The 6,320-nt window shown below is 45.3% G+C and overlaps 1 protein-coding gene across 3 annotated transcripts in view; it reads left to right on the top strand.

Annotated features, from left to right (window-relative positions):
• The window catches only part of PIGG (phosphatidylinositol glycan anchor biosynthesis class G), a 212,498-nt gene that overhangs the window by 52,565 nt on the left and 153,613 nt on the right, over window positions 1-6,320 (top strand). The window lies entirely within an intron of this gene.

Below are 6,320 nucleotides of genomic sequence, written 5' to 3'. Positions count from 1 at the left end.
AGGGGGGTTGGGGGCCTCCAATGAATTTTGGAGTGGTTTTAGGCCCCCCTTCCCAGTCCTGTCCCCAGCCTGCAGCGGCAGCCTGTCCTTTCCCACATGCAGATCCAGAGGCATGCACCTCCCATGCCCTCCCGGGGTGTGCACACTGGCAGGAGCTGCCACCCCCGCCCTTGGACAAGCCACGGCTCCATCGTACACCCTGCCCCACCCCAGCTGGTTAGCACCTGCCCCAGCCCCACTCCCTCACTCACCACGGGGGCCTTGATCTGCCCTCCCATGCCCCTTCCCTTCCCCCTCCCTTCCACCACAATAGACTTACCAGCTGGATGCCTCTCTTCAAGCTGCCGGGCTGTGTATCAGAAATTGGATTGGTATTGGCCGATACGCCTCCTTACAAATCGGCTATCAGTATTGGCCCAAAAAATCTCTATTGGTGTACCCCTAATTCTGTCCTAAGTGAGGACATTGCATTTGTCCTTGTTGAATCTCATATTATTGATTGAGGACTATTTCTTCAGTCTGTCCAGGTCATTCTGGATTTTAGCCCTGTTCTCCAAAGTGTCTGCAGTTCCACCCAAGTTGGTGTTAATTTCAGATTTGTGAAGTGTGTCTTTAGTTCTGTCCTCCAAATCATTAATTAAGATGTTGAACAATATGGGACCCGGGGGGAACCGCATTTGGTACTTCCTCTCAACTAGACATTGAGCCATTGAGAACTGTCATGGCTGGATAGTTAACTATCCAGCATAACTATCCAACCTGGATACATAACCGGTTGGATCATGGTGATCCAACCAGTTACGTATCCACCCTACTGTACTTTCATTTAGTCTTTATTTCCTTAGCTTGTCAATGAGAATATTTTGGGAGACAGTGTCAGAAGTATTGCTGAAGTCAAGGTATGCCACATCCTTTACTATTGTCCACATCTGTAGAGCCTGTTGAGTTGTCATAGAAGGAAATTAGGTTGGTCAGGCATGATGTGCTCCTGGTGAATCCATGCTGGTTATTCTTGATAACCTTGTTGTCAAGGTGCTTCACAACAAATTTCTTGAGGATCTTCTCCATGATCTTTTTAGGTATCAAGGTCAGGCTGGCTAGTTTATAATTTGCAGGATCTTCCTCCTTGCCATTCTTTAAGATGGGTACTGTATGTGGCCTTTTCACCCAACCTCCGTGAGTTCTTAAAAAGAATAGTTAATGGCTCAGAAATTACCATGGCCAATTCCTTCAGTACCCTAGGGTACATCCTATCTGCCCCTGCTGACTTGAGCACAGCTAGCTTCTCTAAGTAATCCCTAACCTGTTCTTCTACTCCTCTAGGCTGTTTGTCTCCTTTCCTACCTTTTCTGCCAACTGCACTTGCAAATAGGGGCAGTTACCAAATTACAAGGACTGAAGTAAAAAACGCATTAAATTATTTAGCTTTCTTTGCAGCATCTGCAACTAGATTGCTTTCTGCATTCCATAAGTGACCTGTGGTTTCTTTGGTCTACCTCTTGTTTCTGACATACTTGTAGAATCTCTTTTTAGTACCTTTAATGTCCCTTGCCAGGTGCATGTCAAATAATGCATTGGCCCCTCTAATTTTTTCCCTGCATACCTGTGCGATATTCTTATACTCTTCCCTAGTATGACCATGTTTTCATTTCTTGTAGGATTTCCCTTTGAGTTTCAAGTCATTGAAGAGATTTTAGCAGTCTTCTATTGCACTTCCCATCCTTCTGTCACATTGGGATGGCTTGCTCCTGCTCCCATGAAAGGGCCTCCTTAAAGTACAGCCTCCTTGTAGTGCACCATGGCAAAAGGAACCAGAACACAGGGCTTCCTCCTTCAAGGGAAATTTGGGGAAACTTTTGATGATATTGGTAGCTGAGAATGCCGATTAGCTTTGGGTTCTGCAGTCAAAGCCAACATAGCAAATTGTTGGTCACTGCCAACACCAAAGCTATTTAAGAAGAAGCTAAGGGAAAAATCTGTTGTAGAAATTCCTAAGAAAACCTATACTTTTTTTCTTCAAACAAAATCTTCAGCGTGATCATAAAGGCAAAAGGAACATTTTTATATAGGAAGTCTCTATAGAGAATGTTCCTTTTTATCTTCCCATTGTACCTTGTGTTTTAAAAATTGGATGGATAGTTGCAGTAGTTCTCGGGTCACATCTTTTAAGGATGCCAAGCAAATTGTTGAGAAACAGACTCACTGCAATTTGTAAGCTACTGGAAAGGATTCAAAGCTAGCAGTTCAAAATCAAGAATTTTTTAACCCCAAGGCAGAGAATAGTACAGTCCTACATCAAAACATGTAGGAAGGTATTAGCCCCCTCGAGGACTTGGAACCCAGCTGCCGTCATTGTCCGCAATCCCTTGTGATCGAGGATGATCCCTCCCATGGGTCAAGTAAAGGGTTGTGGGTGGCTGAGAAGGCCGATCCTAGAGCCGCAGACTCTGGCAGATGCCACAAGTGGTGGTTAAAGCAGGGGGTTGGACCATATATTTCTTAGTCTTCTTTCTTTTCCTTCCATTTCTATTGTTTTTCTGTCTCCAGGGTGAGACAGTTTTTCTTAAAGTAAAATGTACCTTCTCTCATAAGACATCACCATGTAGCCCTGTTCCAGGCTAGTTTTTCCCAATTTGTGATGACAGTGCCATGCTTAATATTTGCCTTGACGGTGTTCTTGAAGCATTTCCTCTGGCCCCACTGTGTCCTTTGTTTTGCCTAAGTTGGGAGTATAGCAGTTGTTTTGGTAAACATACATCAGGCATGCACACACAATGCCCTGTCCACTGCAGTGGATTTTGAATAATCAACACTTCCATATGAGTGGTGTTAGCACTGGTGAGGACACTGGCATTTGTGTGACAATCCTCCCACTTTAGGCCAAGGATCTTCCGGATGTAGCACTGGTGAAGGCATTCCAGGTTTTTCATATTGTCCTTTCCATTAGAGATTGGCCTCAGAACTGAAGCAGATGTCCCTTTGAAAATCAAGCAATAATTAAAAGTCAAAGAAAGCTGCATTTTGCAGTGTAAATTATGCTTAGATTAGAGAATACCTGCTGTCTTTCAGGGCCGTTCACCTATAAAAATAAGTTCAGGACTTCTGCCTAGTCCCCCACTGGTCCAAGAAACACAGGTTTGGATTTCAAAGTAAAGGACTCTATTGCACCCATGGGAAAATATTGGGTATTTTGTCTTTTCAGTTCTTGGACCAGCTTCAGTTAGCAACTTTCTCTTTTTTATTTGTTTTATGGTGGCATCTGAAAACCATGGATACATTGTTGTGGCACTGGACAATAATCACAAAGGTATGTTGATCTTGGCTGTACAACTGTTTGTTCAGGATATTTAACTGCAGTTTTACAGCCAAGTACCATAGAGAAGTAGATAGACTTGAAAACAGGTTCTTTCTACATTTTTGAGTGGAGTGGTTTGCCTCCCTTTTCCTGTTCTTGGCACATCTTTGGAAAGTTATGTCATAAATAGAAAGCTATACCTCAAGCATATGAAGTGCATACGTCAATTATTGCCTGTTCATCTCTTTATATCTGAAATGCCAGGCTGTCAGGGCCTCAAAATTGCTTCAGGCAACATGTTAAAATCTTCCTCAGTTTGGCACATCTGGCAAAACATTCACCAATGGGTTGGAGCACTTTTTTCAAGATAACTAGTGACATTGTGGAAGGAAATCTGAGGATCATCACAGGAATGTTTATAAAATTGTTTGCTGTTCCACAATAAAGACCTTCTGTGTTAGAAAAAGGTGCCTTGTGGTTGGTTCTCAAATAATTCCTTAGATTACAATTTTTTTCTTTGTGTGTGAATTTTTATTTTTGCTGATAATTCTACCATAATAATAGTCCATTTTATCCTTTACCACCTACATGTGTGAACTATTACTCGCTGCTTCCCTCTTGGGATAAAAGACAAGAGAAGTTGTGCAGCAGAATAAGACCTTTCTTACCTGATTAATCTTCTTTCTGCAAGCAGTTTTCTTTCCTCATTTAACCCACCCTGGTAGTTTGGTACACTAACAGAATACAAATTGAACTTTTTTTTCTAGAGGGAGAATGAATGTATTAAGATTAGTCAGTATACTTGCAGGTTTTCCTTATGTTAGTGATTGGCTGTTGGAGTAGCTTTCCAGTGGCCTGAGTTTAAGGACAGAGTTTTGTCCTGGTCATGCTTTCTTGGGAAGAAGCCACAGTGAGTTATCTATGAATATACAGAGCCAATCTTGCACTAACAAAAACAGGAACAGTGCACAATAATATTTCTATTTTTATCTGTGTTAAAATGTACAAAGTAATGAACAGCATGTAGACAGCAGACCAGTAACGTTATTTTTGCCTTTGCTAATACAACAGAAAAAGAAGCCATTTAATCAAATTGTGTGATCACAAAAGGGCTCTTGTGCCACTACTTGGTTTTAGGATTGTGAGTATTTGATTTGTTGATGGACAAAAGAATCTTCAAGCTAAAATGTATTTATTTCAGGTAGATTAAACTTAAACTTCAAATGAAAATTCTGAATCTGAATTGTGGAGTTAATCACTCTGAAGGGAAGAGCTAATAGAAACTGACATAGAAGCAGTAGATCATCTTCTTTCGCAAGAGGAGAGTCCAGATAGTTGATAAAGGACTCTGAAAATGGAGAATTAAAATGACAGGGGAGGATAGAAAGAGGAGAAAAGTGGAAGGAGATATAGCTAGTCTCAAACATATGTAGGTGGGTTGAGAGTGACTTCTTTCTGTGAACTGGAGGATGGCAGCTACAGATTGGTGGTGCACATGAGTGTTCCCTTCCCAAACTGTGCACGTAAACATGCATATCACATGTATGGCCAATGCAGTTGTAGAAAGCTATCACAGGGCTGTGGGTTTACATCTTTTGTCTAATCTTTTATGGGTTGCTCTTTAAGCAGAGATCACTTTGGCCTGGATTCTAGACCGTCTTTTTTCCTCCCTGAACTCAGAGGCTTCTCCCACAACTTAAGTTTGTTTTCTCTCTGGGGCTTAGGACAGATTGCCCTGCTCTCCTTCCTGGAGGATTGCTTACAGATATTGTTATATTCCTGTGTGGAAGTTCACTAACCACTTCCTCCTGCTTTTGGCTGTGAGCTTTTACATAGCTTTCCTCAAGTGTTGTGCCCTCGATGTGAAATTGAAATGGTGGTTTGAGTAGAGTGGTTAGCTTCCATTCCAGGGGCAGGATGAAAAACAAGCAGTATTAGAGAAAAGGTGCAGATGATAACATAGATCCAGGATTTTAAAAGGGGGTGGGGGGAGGAGCAGCCACTGGTATTGCAGCCATGGCTGTATCCTCCTTCTCTGAGCCTCCGCACTCCCCGCCCCCTGCCCCCCGAGTTCTCCCTTTGCTTCCCTGTAGAGCAGTCCCTCCCCTCTCCTTACCTTGCCTACTGATGACCAGGGATCCTGGTTTTCCTTGATAAAAAATCACAAATTCTTTGATTTAAACCCCCCAAAGTCCATGATTAAAATAAAAAAAACCCTGCCATAGCCCCCCCCAGCACACCCATGCTGATGCTCCACACTCCCCCAAAGCCCCACCAAACATGCTGGTGGCCCTTGCCCCCTCCCCCACAGCCACCTGCACCCCCTGCAGCCACCAGGGCTGTGTGGCTAAGGACCTGGGTCCACAGCCCCCTGCCCTTTGCAGGAGGCAGTGGCTGCTGCAGCAGAACAGAGCACGGAGCCTGGGTCACCCCTCCCAGTGGTCTGCTGTGGTCTTGGGCAGGGGGCCCGGCTCCCCACTGCTGTGTGCACTGCCAGGAGGTAGGGGGCACCCCCTCAAATTTGTGTGGGGCAGGGGTAGGATGCCCATTGCAGGCTTGGGCTCCCACCCTGTTCCCCTTTCCTAGGACCTCCACAGCCCAGCGTGTGTGACCTGGCACTGCAGGGAACAGCAGAGCCACATAGGAAAGCTGCTTGCTACTGCAAGCTCCACACTGCTCTGGCGATGTGTCCTTCACACATGGGGCTGCAGCAAGGGGCACAACCCTGTGCCACTTCTCCCGCTGATGCTGTGTGTGTGAAGGATGTGTTGCCAGGGCAGCGCAGAGCTTGCAGTGGCAAGGAGATCCTTGTGCAGCTCCACTGTTGCCTGCAGTGCTGGATCACACCCGCTGGGCTGTGGAGGCCCTGGGGGAGGGCAGCAGGGCAGGAGCCCAAGCCTGAAGCAGGCAGCCCATGCCTGCACCCACCCCATACTCAAATCTGGGGTGCACGGGACCCCCTGCCCCCAGGGAGTGCACATGACAGTGGGGAGCTGGTTCGACACCCCCCCCCCCCCCCCCCCCC

Source organism: Gavialis gangeticus, unplaced genomic scaffold, assembly GCF_001723915.1.
Source record: "Gavialis gangeticus isolate Ggan-Ray unplaced genomic scaffold, GavGan_comp1, whole genome shotgun sequence".
Classification (NCBI taxonomy): Eukaryota; Metazoa; Chordata; order Crocodylia; family Gavialidae; genus Gavialis; species Gavialis gangeticus.
Note: the sequence above shows the minus strand (reverse complement) of the source record. Positions and strands in the feature narration are given on the sequence as shown.